The following is a 10,118-nucleotide window of genomic DNA, read 5'->3' as shown; positions in this document are numbered from 1 at the left end:
CTTTGCACCAAAGAATTCATGCAGGAAGGAAACCCTATGAGTGCTTGGAATGTGGAAAGAGCTTTCGTCACAGTTCCGGTCTCACTTCCCATCAAAGAGTCCATACAGGCGAGAAACCATATCAGTGCTTGGAATGTGGAAAAAGCTTCCGTAAGAGGTGGCACCTTACTTCCCATCAAAGAATTCATACAGGGGATAAACCATATCGATGCCTGGAATGTGGAAAGAGCTTCAGGTACATGCAGAGTCTTAGTTTGCATCAAAAACTTCATACGGGGGAGAAACCATATCAGTGCTTTGAATGTGGAAAGAGCTTCAGCCAGGGGATACATCTCACTTCCCATCAAAGAATTCATACAGGGGAGAAACCATATCAGTGCTTAAAATGTGGGAAGAGCTTCAGTCTCAGGCACAGTCTCACTTTGCACCAAAGAATTCATACAGGAAGTGAACCCTATCAGTGCTTGGAATGTGGAAAGAGCTTTCGTCACAGTTCCACTCTCACTTTGCACCAAAGAATTCATAAAGGGGAGAAACCATATCAGTGTTTGGAATGTGGAAAGAGCTTCTGGGAGGAGGCCAAGTTCACTTCCCATCAAATAATTCATACAGGGGAGAAACCTTTTCAATGCCATGAGTGTGGAAAGAGCTTTCGTCACAGTTCCAGACTCACTTTCCATCAAAGAATTCACATAGGGGAGAAACCTTTTCAATGTCATGAGTGTGGAAAGAGCTTTAGTCACAGTTCCTATCTCATGACCCATCAAAGAACTCATACAGGTCAGAAACCATATCAGTGCTGTGAATGTGGGAAAAACTTCAGTCAAAGCACCCATCTCAAGACACATCAAAGAATTCATACAGGGGAGAAACCCTATCAGTGCTGTGAATGTGGAAAGAGCTTCATTCGGAAGGATGTTCTCACTTCCCATCAAAGAATTCATACAGAGGGAAAACTAAAAAAGAAAAATAATAACACAAACATTATTGAACAACCCTTACAAAACACATTTGTATAGAAAAGAGAAAGGGCAAGAGAATAACTAAAAATGCCCTTTATCACATTTGTATCATATATATCATATCATTTGTCAAAACATAGAAAGGTAGGCTCCCCCAGCTCTCCCCCGGGTGCCCCCCCCTTCTCCAAAAAATAAAAATAATAAAGCAAATGATTTTGGTTAGTTCAGGATGATGACATTGGGTTGAAACTATTAAGATTGCTGCGATCCTTTGATTGGTGAATAGGAATGATGTGCAATTTGCCATTCCATCAAAAAAACACAAAACACAACCTAGAAAAAATATAAATTACTTACTGATCGGAGAGAGGCGGATTTGAGCTACCTGACCTGGAATTATATCATGCTGCAGCAGTTCTGACCTGCTTAAGGGAGTTAAAAGACACTGATGTGTTAGATCTGGAGGACGTAGGCACTCGATTTGGATGGTATGCATACCTAATAGATGAAAAGAAGAGAGTCCACATGGGTTTTATAAGGAAATCATTGTATAAAATATGGATGAAATATAAAGGGATTCTAGAACCCAAAACACCTTGGTGGACCTCACCTTAGAAATCATGACTAAAGAGAAAGAATATGAATAACAACTGGGCAACATATAAGGATTACTGGAAGAGGAAAATAATAAACTTAAATTGAAAGGATATAAGGAAGTTAAGAAATATTTGAACAAGTGGCTGCAGTTCTTTCAAATCAGAGATGACAAAAGAGAAAGAAAAAGGATTTGAGAAAGAAATTTCAAGATTGGATGAGTACTTAAAGGTAAAGGTACCCCTGCCCGTACGGGTCAGTCTTGACAGACTCTGGGGTTGGTGCGCCCATCTCACTCTATAGGCCGGGGGCCAGCGCTGTCCGGAGACACTTCCGGGTCACGTGGCCAGCGTGACATCGCTGCTCTGGCGAGCCAGAGCCGCACACGGAAACGCCGTTTACCTTCCCGCTAGAAAGCGGTCCCTATTTATCTACTTGCACCCGGGGGTGCTTTCGAACTGCTAGGTTGGCAGGCGGGATGAGTACTTACTCCAATGTAAAAGTAAACATATTTCCAAACTATATGTGTCAGAGCTGCTTCCAGATCCTAGCTCACAGAGGATCACGCTAGCCAGCGATCATTAAATAAAAGTCTTTATTGAGTTACAGTTTCCATTCTCAAGCTGCTGCGTGCAACTCTACGTCTCATGGTTAGATCGGCGAAGCTCCATCTGAGTCTCCGCCCTTTGTACACCAACTTAATATCCTAGCCTTGCTCCACCTTTTCCGCCTGACTGTTCTTCTCTGGGTCCCTCTGCCCCCCGGGGTCTCTTCCTTCCGGGATTCCTCTGACGCTGACGCTGACCCCCCTGACTCTTCTCCCTCCTTTCGGCGGGCTTTAGGACCTGGCTCCCTTTCCGGGCTGCCTACTGCGCCACCTTCCTGTGCATTTGAACTTGGTGCGCGCGCCCAACCTTCCACCTTCCGTCTGACCGTTTCTTCGCTCCCCGATGGAGGTGTGGCCACTCCTGACTCGTGCCCTCCCCCCTGTTGTGAGCTGCCAGCGCTTGATCCCTGGCGCCCTTCCTCTTCCCTGCTCTCTGGCGGTGACGCTGGTCCCGATTTCCAACTGCTCCCCTCTGAGTCCCCTCTGGCTCTATCTTCCTGGGGTGTCCCCCTAGGCTCCCCCCTTGCCCTGGCCACTGGTGCTCCTTTCTGTGAATCTTCTGATTCACTGGAAAGACTCGGAGATCTCGGGTCGTCGTCATCACTCATCTTTTCTTCTGCCTCCTCCCCCTCGCTCTCTGTTTCCTCCCTTGCCCTTGCCTCTGCTCCTGAACCCCTGACATCCATCCCCCCCTCGAAGCCCCCTCTTCCCCCCTCCCCTCCTTCCGGTGCGGGATCTGGGTGCTGCTGTGTCAGGGGGACGAATGTCGGATACAGTTCGCTTCCCGTGTCGGGCCGCCATCCGAAGTCTTCCGGTTCTTCCTCCCTGCTCTCGTTGACGACGGTCACCTCCGCTTCCATCTCTGTGCCGCCGTGCTCGAAACCCGGGTCGTCCCCAAAAACGTCCATGTCCGTCTCTCCCTCGTTGCCTTCTGGAGACGTTGCTCGTCCTGGACCCTCCAGCCACCTTCTGCGGAACTGCTCCTCTGGTCGATCATCCCACCAATACGAGGGTTCTGAAGCAGATCCCGAGGGTGACCCCTCCGGGGAACGGGCGTCTCGTGTCGGTTCCTCGTCCGAGTCGAACCCCCGGAACGTGCTGGCTGAAAGCGTGGGCGTGAAAAGCCAGTCGTCGAAAAAGTCTGCTGGCATTGGCCTATGTGGGAAGAGGGCATGAAACTCTTCTTTGAGCAGAGGTTCGTCTAAAGCGTAGCCCGGCACCCAGCTGTTGGCACTGGCCGGGGTGCCCTCCTTGGCGAGAAGGTATTCTACCCCCTCTTCCCCCCATCTGGAGTCCAAAATCTCCGTGACTTCGTTGATGCGCTCCTCCTGTGCCACTCCCCCTTGCCCGGTTCTCTCTCGGAGCGGACCCGGTGCCGTTCCTGGTTCCTGAAACCTGTGAGGTGCCTTGTAGGGAGTGAGCACCGATCTGTGGAACACCGGATGCATTCTGGAACCCTCCGGAAGAGCCAGCCTGAAAGCCACCGGGTTGACCTGTTCTTCGACTTGGTAGGGCCCCAGTTGTTTATGCCCTAGTTTCTTCTTCGCCAACGACCTGACCGGCACTGCGTGGGCTGCTAACCAGACCCAGTCTCCCACATGGATCTCTTCGCCAACCCTTCTGTGTTTGTCCGCTTGTACCTTGTATGCGTGTTTAGCCAGCTCCAGGTGCCGCCGCAGCTGATCGTGGACCTCCTGCAACTCCGACGCGAACGCATCTGCTGTCTGCGGCTCCCCCTCCCCCATTCTTTCCAGTCCCGGGAAGGTTCTGGGGTGCCTCCCGTTGTTGGCGAAGAACGGCGTGACCCCCGTGGACACGTGCTTCGTGTTGTTGTAGGCGAACTCGGCGAGAGGCAGGTAATCCACCCACGTCGCAGGCTGTTGATTCGCATAACATCTCAGGTACTGCTGCATGATGGCATTGACCCGCTCCGCTTGCCCGTTGGTCTGCGGGTGTCTAGCCGACGCCAGGTTGATCTTGACGTTCAGGAAGCCCATCAGCCTCTGCCAGAAGTTCGAGATGAACTGTCGCCCTCGGTCGGACAGAATAGACCGCGGCAGACCGTGAACCTTGAACACGTGGTCTATGAACAGTTTGGCGGTTTGTTCCGCCGTGGCCACCTTCGCACACGGAATGAAATGTGCCATCTTGGAGAACAAGTCCACCACCACCAGCACAGCCGTCTTGCCCCTCGAGCTGGGCAGATCCGTGACAAAGTCCAGGGCCACTCTCTCCCATGGTTCGAACGGAGTTTGCAGCGGTTCCAGCAGTCCGGCCGGCGGTCTGTGCACTGGTTTGGACCTCTGGCAGGTGTCACACCTCGCCACGTAGTCCGCGACTTCCCCTCTCATTCCGGGCCACCAGAAGTCTCTGGCTACTAATTCCACCGTCTTCTCCTTGCCAAAGTGCCCGGCAGTGGGCGCGTCGTGCAGCTGCTGCAGTACCTTGGCGCGAAGTTCGTCTCCCGGCACGTAGATGGCCCCTTTACGGATGAGCAAACCATCTCGCAGCTGGAACTCGTCGGTCGCTGCCGTGCCCCTGTGCACCTCTGCCATCTTTGCTTGCGCGAAGGAGTCATCCTGCAATGCTCGTCGCACCGCATCCAGGTCAACTGTTGCCGCCGCGCACGCCCACACTGTCGGTGCGAAGATGTGCATGGCGGCCGCTGGCGTTGCCTCCTCCAGATACTGTGGCTTACGGGAGAGAGCATCCGCCATGATGTTGGTGTCCCCCGGGACATATTCTATTCGGAAGTCGAAATTCGCAAAGAACTCAGCCCAACGTATCTGCCTCTGGTTCAGGAACTGTGCCGTGCGCCAGTGCTCTAGATTCTTGTGGTCCGTGCAGACCTGCACCGTGTGCTTGGCGCCGATCAGGAAGTGCCTCCACGCTTTGAACGCTGCATGAATGGCCAGCAACTCCCTGTCCCAGATGGTGTAGTTCTGTTCGGACTTGCTGAGCTTCCTTGAATAAAACGCTCCCGGCCTCCAAACCCCCTGCGGGTCTTTCTGCAGCAGGACTGCTCCCACGGCTCTGTCTGAAGCGTCTGTCTCCACCCTCATCGGCCTGCTGGGGTTGACATGAAGCAGCTGCTCTTCCGACGCGAAGAGACGCTTGAGTGCCTGAAAGGACTGCTCCGCCTGCTCTGTCCAGATGAACTTCTTTTTCTTGGAGCTGAGCGTATCCGTGATGGCCGCTGTCTGCATCGCAAAGCCTTTGATAAACTTGCGATAGAAGTTCGCGAAGCCGACAAACCGTTGGACCTCCTTCCGGTTGCGTGGGCTTTTCCAATCCAACACTGCTCGGACCTTGGCGCTGTCCATGGCGAGCCCTTTATCAGACAACTTGTAGCCCAGGAAATCCACCTCCGTCACGTCGAATTGGCACTTCTCCAGCTTGGCGTAAAGCCTATGTTGCTGTAGCCTGCTCAGCACTTCCTTGACGTGTCTGTCATGCTCCTGCTGCGATTCCGAAAAGATCAGGATGTCATCCAAGAAACAGACGCACGTCTTGTAGAGGAGCCCCGCCAACACGTGATGCATGAAAGCTTGAAAAACGTGGGAGCCATTTTGCAATCCAAAAGGCATAACTCTATATTCGTAGGTGCCCAGGGGCGTGAACATGGCTGTCTTCCACTCATCTCCTTCCCGCATGCGAATGAGGTTGTATGCCCCTCGGAGGTCCAACTTGGTGAACACTCTGCCCTTCCGTACCTTTGCGAGGAGGTCGTCGATTCGGGGCATGGGGAAGTCCGATGGCTTGGTCACACTGTTCAAGATGCGAAAGTCCACTACAAGTCTTTTTTGGGGCGTGTCCCGCTTCTTAACAAAGAATACCGGACTGCCCCCCGCTGCCTTGGACTCTCGGATGAAACCGCGCTCCAAATTATGATCTATGAACTCTTTGAGTTCCTGCAGTTCGTCCTCAGACATGGAATACAGCTTCCCTTTGGGCAGCGCCGCCCCCGGCAGCAGGTCAATTTTGCAGTCATATGGTCTGTGGGGGGGTAGCCTGTCTGCCTCCTTCTCGCAGAAAACCTCCAAAAATTCCGCGTACTTGTGGGGAACCGCTTGCAGCGTGCCTAGCTGCAGCTGTGACTCCTCTTCCCCTCCTTCCTGCCTGGGCACGATGCAGTGTTCAGCGCAAAAGGAAGAGCCGAAGGTCAGCTGCCTCTGGTACCAAGCCAGCGTCGGGCTGTGCTTGTCCAGCCAACTCATGCCCAATACAATGGGCGTGTCCGATAGTTGAGTGACATTGAAGCTGATGATTTCCCTGTGATTCCCAAGTCGCATCACCATTGGTGGCGTCTGCTTCACCACTTGCCCCCCTAGCAGCTCCCTGCCATCCACCGTGACAACCTGCAGGGGCAGCGTGGCAGGCAGCAACTGTATAGCGTGCCGGTCGACAAAGTCCTGCCCTATAAAGTCCGCATTGCTTCCGGAGTCAATGGTGATTGGCACGTCCATGGTGATTCCATTGGGCAGCTGGAGCGACGCGGTGAGCTTCACTACCGGTTTGGGCGGGAGGGGGTCCATGGGCTGTAAAATCTCTGGGGACTGCTTCACTGACACGTCTGGCTGGGCCCCAGTGCCTCTTCTTCCAACCAGACTCCTTCGTTTCCCTGCTGTGGTTGTCCTTGCTGCGTTGCTGCAGTTACCATTGCTGAGGCTGCAGTGTGCTTGTGGAGCCTCTGGGGACACTCTTTCGCCATATGCTGTGGATCATCGCAGATGTAACACTTCCTGTTCCCTCTAGGAGGCTTCGCTTTCACTGCTGCCGGTGCTAGGGCTCTGGCTGCTGACTGAGCCCTTGCACCTCCAACCTCCATAGGTTCCGCTCCTCCTCCTGGCGGAGGCGTGGATTGCGCACGCGCTGCTTCTCTGGGAAGGAAGGAGGAGCCCCTGGCTGGTTCGCGCCCTCCACGCCCTTCGTCCCTGCTCCACGGACGTCCTTCCAGCCGCACCCCCACCGCCAGCGCCCTCTGAACGATCTCCTGCGTGGTCCGGGGTCTCTCCCCCCTCGCAATTTCATCTTTAACCGAGCCGTGCAATCCCTCCCAAAACAGGTCTCTTACAGGAGCCGAATCTCTGTCCCATTCCAGGGCACTGACCAAAGCGAAAAAGCGGGCATGGTACTGCCTTACGCTGGCCCTCCCTTGCTTCAGTCCATGTATCTCCTGCCGAGCAAGATCCACGTCAATGCTTGATAAAAAGCACCCATCCATCGCTTTAATAAAGGCATCCGCATTTTGGAGCGCCGGATCCTTATCTCTCCACAAATTGCGCAGCCATGCTTTAGCATCTCCATGCAAATGGGACATGATGAATCCCACTTTCTCTTGCTCATCTCTAAAGTCTTTGTTCAGCAGTTGCAGTGCACACATTACATCTGCTCTAAAATTGGGGTACTGTTGCAAATTCCCATCGAAGTGAGAGACCAGACCGCCTGTTCGTCTCCCCAACCCAATCCCCTCCGGTTTGGGTGTCAGTTGCCCTTGCTTCGTAAGCACTTCCAACCTGACCTGGAGATCCCTGTAGGCGGCAGCTGCGTCCTCCTCTCTCTTCCTGGATGCAAGAGCCTCGGCATTCAGTCGTGTCACTGCTTCTCTGAGTTCCACTATCTGCTGTTCGGCCGTCATGTTGTCTGCCGTTCGTGAGCTCGCTAGTAGGCACCCGCTTTCTCTCCTCTCCGCGAGGACGTAGATGCCCACAATCTAGAGATGGAGCTTACTGTCAGAGCTGCTTCCAGATCCTAGCTCACAGAGGATCACGCTAGCCAGCGATCATTAAATAAAAGTCTTTATTGAGTTACAGTTTCCATTCTCAAGCTGCTGCGTGCAACTCTACGTCTCATGGTTAGATCGGCGAAGCTCCATCTGAGTCTCCGCCCTTTGTACACCAACTTAATATCCTAGCCTTGCTCCACCTTTTCCGCCTGACTGTTCTTCTCTGGGTCCCTCTGCCCCCCGGGGTCTCTTCCTTCCGGGATTCCTCTGACGCTGACGCTGACCCCCCTGACTCTTCTCCCTCCTTTCGGCGGGCTTTAGGACCTGGCTCCCTTTCCGGGCTGCCTACTGCGCCACCTTCCTGTGCATTTGAACTTGGTGCGCGCGCCCAACCTTCCACCTTCCGTCTGACCGTTTCTTCGCTCCCCGATGGAGGTGTGGCCACTCCTGACTCGTGCCCTCCCCCCTGTTGTGAGCTGCCAGCGCTTGATCCCTGGCGCCCTTCCTCTTCCCTGCTCTCTGGCGGTGACGCTGGTCCCGATTTCCAACTGCTCCCCTCTGAGTCCCCTCTGGCTCTATCTTCCTGGGGTGTCCCCCTAGGCTCCCCCCTTGCCCTGGCCACTGGTGCTCCTTTCTGTGAATCTTCTGATTCACTGGAAAGACTCGGAGATCTCGGGTCGTCGTCATCACTCATCTTTTCTTCTGCCTCCTCCCCCTCGCTCTCTGTTTCCTCCCTTGCCCTTGCCTCTGCTCCTGAACCCCTGACAATATGATTTGCTCCTAGAATGGGAGGTAAAGGAGGAGCAAGTGAAGACAGCGATGGTAAAGTAGGCCCAGGATTTAGGGGGAAATATGATGAGCTAATGGGAACTGCTGTGAGACAGGGATATTAAATTTACAGCATGCTACAATTTAAGAGAGAATGTAACGAAAATGCAATACAAATGGTACCTGACCCCGGTTAGACTGGCAAAAATGTATACAAACTGTAGTGATGTTTGTTGGAGATAGAACAATGGGTCGGGAACCTTTCTACACATGTGGTGGGAGTGCAAAGTGAATAAGGAGTGGGCTATCTTTAAGGAATACATCAAAAGCTATGTGGGAAAAGTAGAAGAAGAAGAAGAAGAGTTTGGATTTGATATCCCGCTTTATCACTACCCGAAGGAGTCTCAAAGCGGCTAACATTCTCCTTTCCCTCCCTCCCCCACAACAAACACTCTGTGAGGTGAGTGGGGCTGAGAGACTTCAGAGAAGTGTGACTGGCCCAAGGTCACCCAGCAGCTGCATGTGGAGGAGCGGAGACGCGAACCCGGTTCCCCAGATTACGAGTCTACCGCTCTTAACCACTACACCACACTGGTGTAGAACTTTTGACAGATATTGAGTGAATCCAGAACATGATTAGAGTGAAAGGAGAGTAAAGTTAAGATAGAAGAAGAGATTAAAGAAATAATGAAATGTGTTTAAGTCAATTGGAAAAATAAAGTAGTGTAACAAGAACGGCTGGAAGTCAAGTCACTTTGAGGGTATTCGTGTGCGGTTAGGTGTGTTGCTATGTATAGTATAGGTAGGTATAATATAATGTAGGCATGCTTTATGTTATGAAAAGAAGGTATTGTGTAAATGTACATGTATGGGTTCTATATGTTAATAAAATATTTTAATAAAAAAAGGAATAATGTGCAATTTGGAAGTTTATTTTAAAAAGCATTTTATCGGATGTGGTTCTTTGCAGGAACATTTGTATTTCAATAAAGGCCTATATTTCCACCTGGAGACTTCCTCCTTTTCTTTTGGGTTTCTGTGTGGATAACCTCCAGTCTGGGAACCTCTTTTTGAATTTCGACTACATATACATGACAGGATTTATTTTTTAAAAAATTGAGTGATTTATAATGAGACTGAATATAATTATTGGTAGAAACAACTCTTTAAAACATTCAAAAAATGAATCAGCAATACATTTTAAAAATAAATTTTTATTATCGTGAAGTTCAGTTTACAGATGGTTGGAGGGGTACAACATGTTGAAGCAGAGCCCAATTTTTTCTTTTTTTCAAATCATTTGTATTAATTTTCCAATAAAAAACATCCGATCCACATATCCAATCATAATCCAAATAAAACAAAAAAACTAAAATTAAAAAAGACCAAATTATAATCCAAATTGTAATTATTGATTTTTCAGGGCTCCCCATAGTCTGGACCTCTGAAGCATATCTCCAAT

General features: G+C 51.4%; 1 long non-coding RNA gene across 1 annotated transcript in view; it reads right to left on the bottom strand.

Moving 5' to 3' along the window:
- Positions 1–9,250, bottom strand: part of LOC308470275 — a 56,254-nt gene extending 47,004 nt beyond the window's left edge. The window contains exon 1 of the long non-coding RNA XR_013982329.1: positions 8,648–9,250. This is a non-coding gene — a long non-coding RNA (uncharacterized lncRNA). The remainder of the gene's footprint in view (positions 1–8,647) is intronic.
- Between the last annotated feature and the right edge of the window lie 868 nt (positions 9,251–10,118).

Source organism: Podarcis pityusensis (genome assembly GCF_964106645.2).
Source record: "Podarcis pityusensis genome assembly, chromosome: 2".
NCBI classification, from domain to species: domain Eukaryota; kingdom Metazoa; phylum Chordata; class Lepidosauria; order Squamata; family Lacertidae; genus Podarcis; species Podarcis pityusensis.
Note: the sequence above shows the minus strand (reverse complement) of the source record. Positions and strands in the feature narration are given on the sequence as shown.